Below are 16,347 nucleotides of genomic sequence, written 5' to 3' on the forward strand. Positions count from 1 at the left end.
TCCTCTTCTTCTTCTTCTTCTTCTTCTCTTATTTCCCTCCCTCCTCCTCCTCCTCTCCTCTATCCATCTATTTTATTTCTGAATATCTGCCCGGCACTTTAACTGCCCACACATTCAGTCTTATTCACCATGTTACACACACACTAACACACACTCACTAACACACACACTAACACACACCTGAGTGGGTGCTGACAGCCAGCTGTTGCCAGGCAACGTGCTGAAGTTGAGTCCAACTTTGCTGTGAAAGAAACACTGACATTTAACACAAACACAGGCAAGTTCTATTTTATTCTATTCCAGTCAGAGCAGGCAGGTTTTACACTAAATGAAATGAAACACGGTGAATGTTGGAGAATTAACACATTAATTAACACATATTAAGGATATTAATGGCTGGTCTGCATAAATTAAAACACTATTCAGACTGTTGTAATGAATATAGACAAAATATTTCATGATTTTATTACATTTGTGGACTGTTAGACTGTTCTCATCACAATGAGTGAGAAGATGAGAGTCTAAGTAATCGAATCTATTCTGCAATAATCTCAAACTTTATTCAGTAGATGACCTTCATATCAAATATATATAAATATAGAATTAATGAATAAAAAATGAGAAGAAAATCTAATACAAAAAAAATAATTTTTAGACAAAATAGTGTATATTCCGAATAGCGCCCCCTACAGGCTTCGTTATTCATTGAACTCCCCGAAAAAAAAGTTCTCCAAACTAAACAATAAAATACACTGTTGGTTCATAAACTCCAGAACGACACATACAAGTGTTTGGAAAATATAAAACAGTGTATAAAAAAAGTATAAAAGTAGCAGTAGTCACTATTTTGAGCTTATAATATTGCACTTGTAATAGACAGAGCAGATATTGAATGTGGGCAGACATTTGTAAACTGTTATTGCACGTCAGGACATGAGAAACGTGAAAGGAACAGCGATCTCCCGTCTTAAGGTCTGATGTTTGATGATCCTGCCGTTTATCTTGAGATTTTGCCCTCATGGGTCAGTGAGGATTCATCATCTGGGGCTACATTTCACGACCATGTGACCTGTACTGTACTCTCTCTGGACAGAGATGCTGACTGGTTAGTGTTGATCCTTCTGCTCTGATGCAGAGCAAGAATCAAACAAAACTTTATCAGTAACTTTATCAGGAACACCTGTGTAATCTAATGTAATCCAACACAACAGCTCTGACATAAATTCCACTTTATGAAGCTTCTACAGTTTCAGTTGTTGTTGCCGTTGTCAGAAAGATGATAATTCTACTTTATGTTTATTATTGAGGTCGTAGTGGGCGTTGATGATGTACTGGAGTATCTTATATGGAAGTGATCCTAATATACTGTCCTCCCCATTAAGATACATGAAGGGGAAAATAAAGTAGAATTATCTTTCTGACAACGTCAACAAAAACTGAAACTGTAGAAGCTTCATAAAGTAGAATTAATAGCAGAGCTGTTGTAGTCGATTACATTAGATTACACAGGTGTTCCTAATAAACTGCTCACTGAGTGTATTCAGTTGTTTAATAGTTCTTCATCTCAACATGCTGTGACCTTTAACCTCTGCGCTGCTGCTTGTTGCAGTCATATTGTCGTGTGTGTGTGTGTGTGTGTGTGTGTGTGTGTGTGTGTGCTCCTGCAGCGGGTGGTGCATCACACCTGTGATCAATTAAGATATCAAGACCTGGAGATTAAAGGCTTGAGCAGAGCTGCAGACGAGACCAGTGGGCCAGTCGGCAGCGTTTGTGCTGTGTGTTGGTTAACTGGTTACTTGTTACTGGTTACTGGTTACTGGTTACTGGTTACTGGTTAGTGGTTACTGGTTACTGGTAATTGGAGTGGTTCTGGGATCTGTAGCTTAATTGAACTTTGTCTGATGTCTCTTTATAAGTAGACCAGCTTCTTCCTTTTAAAGAAGAAGTTTGCTTTCTGTTAGTGTTGTTGGAAATTCCCATGAAACTGTCATCATTTGTTTATCTTGTTTAAAAATTCTTTATTTCATTCACACGTTGTTTCGCTCTCTTCTTTTCCTCCAGGCTCGTTTTTATTCTTACTCTCCTCATCCTCTGGACGTTTTCACGCACATAATAAATACAATAAAACATATATATGGATAATAAAAACATACGGTGCATAATTAAGAATCCAGACACGTGAATAAAATAGTATAAAGTAAATATAGAGCGGCGGGTGATAAACTGCAGCTGCTGCATGATGGGAATTACCCCCACGACCTTTGACCTTCTCCTCACCATCCTCTCTGCTTCAAAACAAATATGGCTGCGGTCTGCTGGACATTTCTACATGGTGTCTGGTATCTAAGTGATAATCCCCCAACACACACACACACACACACACACACACACACACATGTTCAAGAGCCTAAAAAGACCTTCAAGGCTGGATCAGATTCTGCCAACACACACAGTGTTAATACACACACACACACACACACGTACACACACACACATACTGTATCTGATGTCAGCACAGTTGGGTGTCCTTCAGACAATGAATACATCATTCCTAGTGTGTGTGTGTGTGTGTGTGTGTGTGTGTGTGTGTGTTGGGGGGCATAAAGAGCATTATGATTATCATGACTTGACAACATGATTACAAACTGACTGACAGCCTCCATATATCTCCCCTCTTCTTCTTCTTCTTCTTCTTCTGTTTAATAAAAGCATTTAATCAGATTGTTTCTCCTGTGATGTTTTCAGATGATGAATACAGACTGAGTGATATTCTGTCTGGTAACAGAAGAGGAAAAAGAGCAAATTTAATCTTCTGCTTAGACTGTTTGACCTCACATGTTTAGAATCTTAAGTGATAATTCATGCGGCTGTAATACTTTTGACCCGCAGCAGTGGTGCAGTTCAGATGACGTCTATATATGTGGACAGATTTTTCCTCATTCGGAGGAGGAAGAGGAGGAGGAGGAGGAGGAGGGTGGATGGAGGCTTTAACCCGACAGAGACCGCTGTTCATTTCCTGTTTCCAACTGCGAGTCGGGACAGTTTTTTAAAAAAAGCGTAACTACAATCGTCCCCTCACCTTTAACCATGTAGTTATTATTGTAGCCATGACGACGGAGGTGGCCTAACTTTACCACATGTTTCTCTAACCTTAACAAAGTGATCATTTTAATCCAAACTATCATCTTTAAATCTAACCAGACCTGAATCACAGCATCATAAAACATCATTATTGTTTAACAGTGATGTGTGACGGTTTTGGAAAACACAGACTGATGATGTCATCCAGATAGAGACGCCAGATTAGAAAATGTTCCTATGTGTCTTCCTGAAGTCACATGATCAAACCACCTATCTGGTTGTTTAATATGGAGGACTTTATGCAACTTTTGCACATATGCAACAGATTTTAATGTGTAAATTCAGTGGAATTCCCCTTTAAATGTCATTGATGAACATTTTTATATAATCCAGACATCTAAAATGTTTTCTTTTCAACCAAATTTATCTCAGTTCTACCCAAAACTCCTGAACCTCCAACTTAGCAGTTAAACATTATCATCACACATCAGTTTCATACAGTGGTGGAAGAAGTATTCACATACTTTACTGCAGTAAAAGTACCAATACAGTAATATAAAAATACTCCATTACAAGTAAAAGTCCTGCATGAAAAATCCTACTACAGTAAAAGTACATAAGTATTATGAGCTTGATGTAGTTAAAGTATTACAGTAAAAGTACATAAGTATTATGAGCTTGATGTAGTTAAAGTATTGCAGTAAAAGTACATAAGTATTATGAGCTTGATGTAGTTAAAGTATTGCAGTAAAAGTACATAAGTATTATGAGCTTGATGTAGTTAAAGTATTGCAGTAAAAGTAGTGGTTTGGTCCCTCTGACTGATATATTATTATATATGACATCATTAGATTATTAATAGTGAAGCATCAGTGTTAGAGCAGCATGTTACTGTTGTAGCTGCTGGAGGTGGAGCTAGTTTACACTACTTTATATACAGTTAGCTAGTTTAGTCCAGTGGTTCCCAACCTAGGGGTCGGGGCCCCTCCAAAGGGTCAGCAGATAAATCTGAGGGGTGGTGAGATGATTAATGGCAGAGGAAAGAAGAAAAAACAAAGTTCTGATACACAAATCTGTTTTCAGTTTTTGGACTTTTTCTCTAATCTTTGATTTTTGCTGAAATATTGGATCATTTGAACATTTATTGAAATGAAAGCATGTGAGAAGTTTAGAGGGAAAAATCACTATTTGGTGGAGCTGTTAACAACTCATAGACATGTGAAATGTGACCCCGACTACACACTGCTTTTTGTAAGACGTCAAAAGACAAAAAGGTTGGAAACCACTGGTTTCATCTTTAACAATGTGTTGTATTTTAAAAGCTTGTTATATTATCCATTGTGTCAAATCTTCATCTGAAAAGTAACTAAAGCTGTCAAATAAATGTAGTGGAGTAGAAAGTACAATATTTCCCTTTGAAATGTAGTGGAGTGGAAGTATAAAGTACAAGTACTGGTCTCATACATGTGGACCAGTATGCTTGATAACAGTCAAATCAGGTGTTTGCATAAACAACCTTCTTGTTGTTTTCCTGTTGTTGTCACCACGATGTAAAGCAACAACAACAGTGTGTCACTGAAACAAACGTAGTTCTGATCTGATGATTCATCCACGTAGGAGGATCATTCAGATGAGAGCTGAAGCTTTTCTAACATCCCAGCTGTGAGATCAGAACACAGGAATGTGACATGAGAGCGTCATGGATACGCTGACAGACACTTTCAGTATCATATTATGATTTTTTTTTTAAAACGTTTTTCTTTATATAATCTGTTTGATCAGAGTCATCCCCAACTTTTCAGAGTCAGAGCTGTTTGGCATCATTTCATCTCTGCAGACTCTCCCCTCCCTCTCTCTCTCTCCCTCCTCCCTCCTCCTCCTCTCTGCTGGCTGATTCTCCGCCTCTCACTCCCACTTGAAGAGCTGGAAGCGCTTGATACATGTTTCACTGCTGCCCTGACGGGTGGAGACAGTCCAGTTGTACTAAGAGTCCCTAAAAATGCAATGTCACTTTCATTTTCATTTATTCAGTGTTGGATTATCAGGAAACATAAACATCTTTCTGCCCTTATAGACGCCTGTATGTATTAAAATATACAGTTGGAATATATTATTATTTATTATTTCATCATATAAGCAATGACACTGTTATCCAATAATGTCTATTTTTAACATAATATTATATATAACATATATGAAGTGATTAACCTAAAGAAATAGTATATATATTAATAATATATAAAAAGTATTTAATGTTTGCATGGAAGTATTGTTTTTAAATTGTTATATATGAATAAATCAGTCCGTTGAAGGGAAAAATTATTAGAAGATTGTGGACTTGAAGAAAATTATTTCCAAAAGCAAATGTGGAAGATTTTAAATACAAAGTCCAGACATCAGCAGAAGAAATGTGGCCAAAAAGCCAAAATTAAGAACATGTTGTTTATTTAAGAAAGATTAGAAATGTGAAAAATATGAGTTCAATTTGCCTAAAAGTCACTGAGCACAGATACGATGTGAAATATTACCAACACATGTTGAAACTAGAGGATACAGATGTGTAATTGAAGATGATAATGACCTTTATATCATGATTTATGACAAATATCATTTAAAAAAGTTCATGTTTCAGATTTATATTTGATAGGAACTGAGAATGGAGCTTTAATTGAAACATTTTGATGATGTTTTTTACATTTTCTGGCTGAGATAGAAGAAGAAAAATAACATATGATCAATAATATTCAATCAGTTTATGATCTGGATCAAATATACAGTTTGATATTATTGGACGCAGATGTAGATTTTGTTTTGTTTGTATTTTGATGTTGTGTTTTGTGCTTATGGGGCTGCGTTTGTATAGTTGTTGTATTTCCGTTGTGGGAAATCTGGAGCATCATTTGTTTATGTTTATGTTTATGTTTATGTTTATGTCCTGCCCTGATGGTGGGTTGGTTTGTGGTTTGTTAATGTGTCTGTATGATGAAAATGAAACTATTCATTTATTTAACATATCAAATATGTTGATAAAGGACATTATTAATACTGATCGATGTGGAAGCAGCATTTTACTGGTTAGTTTGAACGACTTTACACTTAAAGGTCGATTCATGCTTTCTGCAGCTGCGTAGCTGTGAGGATCTGAGTAATAAAAGTAGTGTTTGGTCCGTCTGACTGATATATGATTATAATTATATATATATGTATATATATATAACTGATGGTTGTTAAAAGGTCACATGTCCTCCACGGTTGCGTTCTGCTATTTTGTGTCTGCAGCCAGGACACAAGTCTCCGCTGGAGAAAAATACTCAAAAAAAACCCCAAACTCATAACTTTGAACTCAACAATCATCATTTTCAAAAAGTTTAGCTTGTTTTATTACATTTCTAAATGTATTTTTGTTCTTTTAGTGCGTTGTTTCCAGCAGTTAGAAGGATCCTGTCATAGTTTAAAGTGTCTGGTGGAGTTCCTACAGCTGGATGTTTGTTCTCTCTTCAGAGTTTGTTTTCATTCATCTGCTGAAGGAGGAAAGTTTCTCTGAGTTCATCTTGAATCTCAGTTTAACACCTACGAGCATCATGTGTGACCTCACAACTAGTTTGGAGCCAATCGTGGTCCAGTATTCAACTTACACAAATGTGAAGTGGAAACTTGAAGCCTCCAGTGAACAAACACTGAGACTGAACTTTACAGTGAAGGAGGAAACATCTGGTGTCCAGCTGGGAAACTTTAGAAATGAAAAATATTTGCATATTTATAGAATCTGGAGTTTATAATGAGGGAGGAGGAGGATTTCAACAAGATAATTGAACGTTTTGGGGAGAAAAACCATATCAGACACAAATTCAAACTGATCATAATACTAACATCATGTTCATAATTTAAGCAGGTTTGTTCTTGTTGTAAAACCAGTTCAATATTTGTGAATTATAAAAGACATCTATTGATCAGCCATCCTTTCTTATGACAAAAAAACAACATATTTTCATAATTTTGTTTCATCGTTATTATATTTAGTTGCAGAATGAAAGTTAACAGTTTGATTAATGATCATTTAACTGACAGTAGAATATCCACCGCCATGTATCTCATTAACTGGCTTTATATTCTGTCGTTTACTTATTATTATTATTATTATTTTATTACAAATCGACAATAAACTATAAAAACAGCCAGTTAAAGCCAGCACACAGTTTAGCACCGCCCCTCCGGTGCCTCGCGGTGTCTGAACCGAGTGCACCGGGCGCTGCAGTCCGGGCCGTGCTGGGCAGAGCGGAGCTGGGGGGGGGAGGAGGGGAGGAGAGGAGAGGAGGAGGAGGGAGGAGGATTTGAGGACTCTGTGCCGCTGCGTTGTTTTTCCTCCCGAGCTCTCAGCAGTCCGTCCGTCCGTCCTTCACTCCGAGCGGGACTCCACTGCTCTTCTGTCGGCCCCCAGGTGAGTGTGAACCCGTGCCGAGCCGAGCCAAGCCAGGCCGGTCTGTGTGTATGTCGTGTTTTTTATTTATTTATTAATTTTTTTTTGATCCCGCTGCTGTGTCATTTCTAATCCATCTGTGCAACGGATTCGTTACATTGTGTCCGCGGCTGGAGAAGCATCCACATCCACACATCCACGACGGCGGCGGCTGCTGCACTGTGATAACCCGGGTTAGAAGCTGTCTATCCCGGGTTAAATAATAATCACACCTCAAATCAAAGCAGCGGAGTCATTGTGTCGCTGCAGCAGCAGCAGCAGTGGCGGCGGCGGCGGCTCACTGGCGCAGAGACACGCCGGGCAGAGACCACCTCTCCCCCGGCTTTGCCTCTCTGTTTCCCCCCCGCTTCTCTCCTCTTCATCGTGTGGTTGAACTTGTGTGTGTGTTTGTGTGTATGTGTGTGTTGAGGCTTTAGTGCGCCAGAGCTGCTGCTTCTTCTTCGTGGTGTTGTTGTTGTTGTTTTTCTGGTGAATTCTGCAGCTCTCTCTCTGTATTGCTGCTGCTGCTGCTGCTCACGTCACATAAAAACAGTTTTTTTCTTGTCTCCCTGATGAAAATGATATTATGATGATGATGTTGGTGCAGGTGTGGTCGCCTGTGCTGACCTCAGCCTCAGCAATAACACTGGACTGTTCCCATAATACCCCCCTCTCTCTCTCTGTAACATTCAGGGACTTTTCAGTGACCTTCTCTCTTACTTTAACTCTCCTGTAATAATATTCACACAGGACCTCAAAGTGCGTCTGTGCTGCCCTGATGATGAACACCTTCGTCTTCCTCTAGGTTGTACTTTGTGGTAGTTTTTGTGTGTAATGATCCTGCAGTGATTTAGCAGATTTGAAATGTCACTGTAGTTCTGTGACAGTGAAAAAAACAAAACGGCTGCTGCTTTGAGGCGTTTTTTGTTTTTTTGCGCAGACCCTGTTTCAAATCCTGTAGAGCAATTATGTAATCAGATACAGGCTGGACTGCTGCTTTCTCTCCTCCTCCCTCCTTCCCCTCCCTCCTTCCCCTCCCCTTCTCCATTTCTTTCCCTCTCCTCTCCCTTTTCCTCCAAATCTTCCTCCCCAATTTTCTCTCTCTCTCTCTAATCTTCTGTCGTCTCCGTTTTCTTTCCACCCTGTTTTCTACTCATTTTCCACTTTTTTCTTTCCTCTTCCTGTTCTCTTTATTCAATCTCCTTCTACTCCTCATTTCCCTCTTTTTTTCCAGATCCTCTTCCTCCTTATCTTCTCTTTATCTGCTCAAATTTCTCCTTATCATGGTTTCTTTTCCTCCTGGTTCTTACTCCACCTCCTCCCCCCACCTCCTTTCTCCTTTTATTTCTTTGATGCAGCAACTGGGAAACATTTGGCAACTTGTTGACCGGAGCCTTTCAAAATGTCACAGTTAGGTGTCGACTTGTTCTCCTGCTGCTTTAACAACGTACCGTCGTAAAAAAAAAAAAAAAAAAACCCTGAAGATTACATCATAAAGTTTAATCTTGGGGAAATGTAATTAAGAAAGATCATTTTGATGATTGAACGTTGAACTAAATGCGTCTCTGCGGTTAAAATGGTTCTGGTTTAACAAGCGGGTCAAAGGTCAGGCATTCAGAGCTCGTTAAGGGTCAAGGACGCGCTGGGGGAGGATTTGGAGGTCGATCCTTCGACCCGCTTTATAAAGTTCTTCTCTTATTGCAGTTGAAAGCGTCATTCTCAAAAGGTTATTTGGAAAACAGCTTTAAGTTCCTTTTATAATAATAATAAAAAAAAAAGTGTTGTTCTGCATCAATTCCTTTGGTGTGTAAATAACAAGAAGTTGAGAAACAATACTTGAGTTTTGGTGCTTTTATACCAAACTAGAGCTGCAACTAATGATTACTTTTATTATTTATTAATCTAATATTCTCAGTTAGTTGAAAATGGGGAAAAATGTTGATCACTGTGATCAAAGTGACGTTGTCGAATGTCTCGATCAACAGTCCAAAACTCCAAGATATTCAGTTAAATATCTTAAAGGATTAAAGAAACCAGATCATGTTCAAACATGAGAAGCTGGATTTATGGAATTTGGGCGTTTTTGTTTCTTAAAATGACTCAAAACTAATAATCGATTATCTAAATGGTGTTTTTTTGACACCCTAGTTTGAATTTATTTTTCTACAAGACTTATCAAATGTTTTAAGAACTTTGTCTCAATACAATAGAGACTAATATGAGCTAAATTATGATTATCTTATCAATAAATAAATAAAAAACATTATAAATCTGACCAGATGACGTTTGATGCATCTTTCTACATGTTTCAACTCTCTGCTACGGACACATTTAGTCAGAAACAAGAGTTTTGATCTTAAATACAGCAGATGAAACCAGTTGGTTGACTCTAAATTAATATTTTTTAATCTTTGAACATGAATGGCTGTTCTCTTCGCTTAAATAAAACCAGTTTTGTTTTTTATTTTCCATCTGACGTTCACTTACGTGGTTAAAATGCAGATGTTTTGTGTTCACTGCACTCTTTAAATTAAATGCAGTAAAGGCAGAAAGAGGGACGGCGGAGAGGACAGGAAGTAGAGGGGGTTTATGGGAAATGTGGTTTTAATTTAGAGAAACACAAAATGCTGTATGCAGCGTCTTTTAAAAACATACACAGAGGGGCGTTTCTGGACGTGTTTCCTCTGATTGTAGGTGTCGTCATCATCCAGTCGGGAGTTTAGCTTGTTTAGATGTTTGGTTTTTTTGGTTGTTTAGATGTTTAGATGTTTAGATGTTTGGTTGTTTGGTTGTTTAGATGTTTAGATGTTTGTTTTTGTTGCTCATAAATGATCTGCAGGGACATTTTAAGTGGATTGATGCTCCTGCAGGATTCATGAATGATGCTTCTGCGTGGATTTTGGCTGTCAGTCAGATTTTTTTTTCTCCATTAATATCTCCGTGGTGGTGGTGGCGGCGGCGGCGGCGGTGGCGATGATGCTGGTTTGGCTCAGCCCAGCTGGCGTGATGCAGAGGGAGATTTGAGCAGTAAATCATCGGCTCTGCTGCAGCGTCTCAAATAGCAGGCAGAGTCCTCATCATTCTAATACCAGGCTAATATTAAACTCTGCTGCTCATGTTGAAGGAGTGGAGCACAGAAGACTGGATTACATAACACATACTGGGAGATATTCTTAAAAAACCAGTAAACTGTGTAGAATAGACGTCAGTTAGAGATGTGTGAACAGCTGATCAGCAGGGTTGATACTGAATTGACTTCTTTCTCACCAAAACTGTCAAGAACAGGAAGTTGGCATCAAATGTTTGATCAGATGGTTCCTGATTTATGACAGAAAATCATAATTTTGTCAGTTTTGGACTGTAATTTATACTTGTATGGCTGCTTGTCTTTAGACATTAAACAACTGAGAACTTTAGCTTCTTTTGTGAAATTTAAAAAGGTTTTTATTAAAACTCCAATATATATGATTGTTTTTGACTTTTAATGGATATTGATTCTACTGCACTTTATTTTTAACTAGTTGACTGAGATTGAGAAAATTGATAAAAGTCATTTTTTTTATTTTACTGTTTTCTGGTTTACAACATGATGATTGCAGCTCTTCTATATTTTCTGGCAGTTTCACTTAAAACTTCTGGAAACACATCACAGCATCACAGACGCTGGTTGTTCATCCTGGTTTTTATTTTCACTTTATTTCACCTTTTTTCACTTTTTTCTTCTAGAAAGCGACAGAAAAATAATCAGTTGTTTTATGTCTCTGCTTGTTATACCTCGTATGTCCTGTCAATCACTTATTTTGCACTTCCAAATTTTAAAAAAAGACAAATAATCTGCAGCTATTTTCAAGCAGAAATAGTGAAACAATGCTTCACACATTCAGGATCCAGTATCTCTGTTGCTTCTCTTTGTCTTGTATCAACAGTAAAGAACATTTTTAGGACTTTTGGTCAGATTTTTTCACTTCCACCTAATTAATTGATAATGAAAATAATGGTTAGTTGCAGCTCTACTTGTTTCTGTACTTAATCTTCCTCCGGCCTTTCAGTTTGTCTATTTTTGTTGCTCTTTGTGTCTGTTTGTGTCTCTCACTTAGTTTTTCTCTCTCGCTCCGCCTCATGCAAACAGATCTGTGTGTGTGTGTGTGTGTCTCTGTATTAATTAGTGCAGAACTCTGTTGACAGACTGTGTGTCTCAGACGTCTGGTTGTTTGCTGAACGAGGACGATGGTCCAGTTTCATTGTTGGGTCAGAGAGGAAGAGCTGCATGTGTGTGTCATGTGACCAGAAACTCTATTAAACAAGAAATCCCTCTTTTAAAAAAAGTCCTTTGATCCACCTCTGTGTACAGACGCTCAGCTCTGAGTCGGTTCATTGTCTTTGTAACAGACTGAGGAGATGAAGAGAGGAGGATGAGGAAGAGGATTATGGGAACAATGTGTTTGAGTTCTGAGGAACTTAAAAGTCTTTACTGACTTCACTGCAAACTGCAAAGATTTATTCTCACTGCAGATTAATATGACTTATAACTGTTTGTTTGTTTGGTATAAAAATGTCCAGATGGAGCTGAGCTTTGATAAGCTGCGATGATTCGTCGATTCATCGATTAGTTACCAGCTATTAATTGTTTTGAGTCATTTTTAAGAAAAATCTCTGATTCCAGCTTCTTAAATGTGAATATTTTCTGGTTTCTTCAGTCCTTTATGACAGTAAACTGAACATTTTTGAGTTGTGGACAAAACAAGACCTTTGAGGACGTCATCTTGGGCTTCACGAAGCGCAATTTTTCACCATTTTCGGACATTTTACGAACCAAACAACTAATCAATTAATGGAGAAGAGGAGTAATTAATAATGAAAATCAATGTTAGTTGTGTTTACAATGATATAAAATGCAGTAAAAAGCAGAAAATCCTTTAATTGGAGAAGCTGGAATCAGAACTTTTGGCATTTGACCAAAAAAATGACTCAAACAATCAATCTGTTCTCTAAATAGTCGTCAACTAATCGATTTAATTGACTACTTGTTTATGAACCATCAGACATTTTATCTGAAAAGTCTTTCTGAGAAGTTTCCGAGTTCATTATTTAATTGAAACTTTATGCAGCTGTTGTGCTGGACAGAAGGTTTGGAAATAATGACATCAGGCTGATTTTTTTTTTTGTTTTTTTTTTTAGTTATGAAACAGCAACAAAATATCTGATGTTCATGAATTTCATCTTTTCACATCTTTGACCCAAGTTTCCCTTCAGTCACTTTAATCATTGCTTCCTTTTGGGGGACGTTTAAAGATTTGTAGTTTTCCACAAGAGGAAAAAAAAAGCTAAAAATGTGAAAGTTCTTTATCACTTTAGTCATCTTGTGACTCCTCAGATTCATCTGGGGACCTTCAGGTTGGTTTGTAGATTAAAAAACAGGCTGTAAACTGACAGATGAAATGTTTGGATGAGATTCTGGTATTTAAGATTTAAATTCTTAGACAAAAACAGCAAAAGAACAGACAGCGGTGAGAGATTAGAGATGATTACTGATTGAGAATAACTTTACAATAACATATAAACTGTGGACGTGGTGGATTGTCCCTTTAAGACCGAGAGCAGGGAGGTGAGTTTTATTTTGAGAAACGAGGCCAGTCGTCTGTGTTGTTTTATTTTATTCCCTCCTCGTTCTCCTTTCTTCACCTCCTTCCGCCTGTTCCTCCTCTGTTTTTTTTTCCTCTTTTTCTCCTTCATTCTCCTTAAATGACATCATGAAAACTCGCCTCTCCAACTATTGTCTCCAGGATAAAATTAAATGAAGTAAAATGAAAAAATAAAATGTTTCCTGGTTTTTTACTGTGAGGCAGAACAGTTTGGTTTAAACCTCCTTCATCTCCATCCCTTCCTTCATGACTTTGAGGCTTAAACTTTAAGCTGGAAGAGTTTGGATGGAGGAGGAGGAGGAGGAAAACTTCATCTCCGGAGCGGAGCAGACTTGAGGTCTTAAGGATAAGGGAGGAGGGTGATGGATGAAGGGAGGAGGGAGATGTATGTGTGGGAGAGGAGGATAGCATTAAGGGAGGAGAGAAAAGCCAGGAGGGGAGGAGGTCCGGAGGGAGGAGGAGGAGAGGGGCAACAGTGAAAGAGAGGAGACAGAAAGGTATGAAGAGAGAAGAAACAGAAATAATATTGTCAACGGAAACTTAAGGTGGAAAATATTTAATATTTGTGAGATATTTTTTTAGTATCTTAAGTCTTGAATTCAGTATTTTTGGGTTGTGGACTGGTATTTTATAAAGCAAATGATTAATCGACAAAATAAGAACAATGTGACACACAGTGGAAACGGACGAGGGAAAAACTTTCTAATATTTCGGATCAAAAAACACAAAAAGAGAGGGGCGGAGACAAATAAAAGTTTCCATATATTCTGTAAAACACTGACATCAAGGAACTTTTGCTCATGGTCTGAAACGAAAACAACATTCAAGATGTCCGATGTTTAAATAAAATCTTAAAATATATAAAATATTCAAAGCTTAATTGTTAAATTAAATTGCAATTTGAGGCCTGATGACCTTCCTCCTTTAAACAAGGTAGCGAATGAAACTTCATCAAAACTTAATGATAACTTACAAACATGAACACATGTCTTGTCCTGCAACTTGTTGAACGAACCACCAAACAAACATTCGAGGGTTTTTGGTCCATGAATGTATAATAAGAGCTGGATAGGGCGCTGCCGTAGTGGCCACTCGCGGTATTGCAGCGAAAAATCCCCCTGCGGCCCAAAAAGCATTTTCCCCATAGACCACCACTGTAGAAGAGACGCTTGTAAAACTGTTGACAGGACGCCTCGAACTGCAAACAACTTCTATTATGACTCTTTCTATTATGAACTTTTGATGCATGGAGGTTTTATGTTTGTAAAACTTTCCTCGAGCCGAGAAAAGCGATTTTAAAAATCAGTGACGTCATCACAATGTAAAGTCTATGGCGGGGCCGGCGGGGGAAACACTACTGCGCATATTCAGTGGGCCGCACAACGCGGAAGCAAACCAGGAAGCTAGAAACTTTTTTCGGCGTATGCGCCAGGCGAGCAATTCCTATAGCACTGAATGGGCGCCATTTTTAGTCCAGTATCCAGCTCTTATAATAAATCCATGGTTTGGTCATGACTTGTACTTACTGCAGTTTGTTTACTTGGTTTCCAATGAGACGTTAAATTTTACTGTTAATCCGTGAACTGTGTACGGATCAACTACGTTCCGTTAAACCACTATTTACAAGTTGTCTTTTGCTTTGTTTCTTTTTACTATGAGACATGTAGTAGGTTTCATTTGTTGTATACTAGCTGCAGTAACAGTATACTGCAGTGAGTAGTGTGTATAGTATGTTAAATAGAATTAGTGTGTAGTTAGCTTTGGGAGCATTTGGGAGGTGTCTAAAACTTTAACACTGGTGGAAGAAGGAGAAAAGGAGGGGGATGACAGGAGGTGCGACTGAAGCTGTAGGGATGGAGGGATGAAGAATGAAAGCAGGAGGCAAAAGGGGACAGAGAGGAGAGGAGTAAGGAGGACAGGAGTTAAACGTACCAGCTGAAAAATCCTCCCCGCAAGGAGGGACAGAGGAGGAGGAGAGAGAGAGAGAGAAAGGGAGAGAGGGAGGAATGTTCTGGAAAGTGTCCAGCAGATAGGAAGTGGAACAGTGCGACAGAGAGGAGGGCAAGAAGGAGCGAGGGAGGAGGACGAGGAGGAGTGAAAGATTCGTTCCCAGCGGCAAAGCTTCAGCTAAATATAGAGAGATAGAGGTCTGTTAGAGCCGACCATCACCTTTAACAAAACACTGCAGGTTTCACCGTTTATATTCCTGCTGCGATGATCTCTGCTGTCATCTGTGCTTTCTCTGTCTGCTGTCTTTTCTCATATTTATAAAAAGAAACCAGGTTACATGTATATATGTTGGGTTACCACTGTGCTGTACATGTGTGGTGTGATGAATGGAGGGTCAGGAGACGGTGCTATATATATATGTTTTAGTGGCACTCTGGTCCAGATATTCATAATTATATTCCACTACAGACAGGAAAAGGTTTTACCGTCGACTCTGCTGCTGCTACTCTAATCTACTCTTATGAAAGTCCAGATGGCTCCTTTACAGTCTCAGCGTCTGAATATGAGCTGTGTGCTTTTCACTGTGGACGCAGCGCTTTGTTACTTTGACAGTAGTGTGTTTATATAACAGCTGCTACAGACCTGCTTTATAATCAAAAAAGAAATGGAAATGTCCCTTTTTACAATAAGTAATTATATAAGTAATGATGGCAGCAACACTACATTAGCACAGGTAACCAGGGTAACCAGAGTGACTTGGCTAAACCGGCTAGCATACCTGCGTGCTACAGCTAAGTGGTGCACTGGCGAAATTAACAGAGCAAATGGAAGCAGATCAGAAAACAAGGAGGCTTCATATTAAAAGATGAGCTAATAAATAAAGGCCTCTTTCTAATATAAGCCTGCTTCCAATAAAGGCCTGGTACCCTCTGCTATTAAGGTAAATAAAGGCTCAGGCCACTATTAGAGGAAATACGGTAACATACAGTTGAACACATTTAACAATACATACTGCTGCTAAAACATCTTCAGAGCTGGTACGGAGATAAAATGGAGACAGTTAATACAGCAAACCCACAAAAATGGGGGAGATTTAAGCTAGCAAGGAGACAAACCCTACAGAAGAATATTAGCCCGCGCTTAATTGTTTTATATATAAAAAGTATTCAAAAATGCCCATTATAATAACTTAGAGCCCCAGGTGTCATCTTCTAATGT

The 16,347-nt window shown here is 38.4% G+C and overlaps 2 protein-coding genes across 2 annotated transcripts in view; one reads left to right on the forward strand and one right to left on the reverse strand.

Annotated features, from left to right (window-relative positions):
* Positions 1-16,347, reverse strand: part of LOC121911227 (G-protein coupled receptor 4-like) — a 723,099-nt gene that overhangs the window by 451,813 nt on the left and 254,939 nt on the right. The window lies entirely within an intron of this gene.
* LOC121911171 (spectrin beta chain, non-erythrocytic 1) overlaps positions 7,383-16,347 on the forward strand; it is a 132,887-nt gene continuing 123,922 nt past the window's right edge. Inside the window, exon 1 of the mRNA XM_042432405.1 lies at positions 7,383-7,519. The gene's annotated coding sequence lies outside the window, so the exon portion shown is untranslated. The remainder of the gene's footprint in view (positions 7,520-16,347) is intronic.

This window comes from Thunnus maccoyii, chromosome 14, assembly GCF_910596095.1.
Source record: "Thunnus maccoyii chromosome 14, fThuMac1.1, whole genome shotgun sequence".
NCBI lineage: Eukaryota > Metazoa > Chordata > Actinopteri > Scombriformes > Scombridae > Thunnus > Thunnus maccoyii.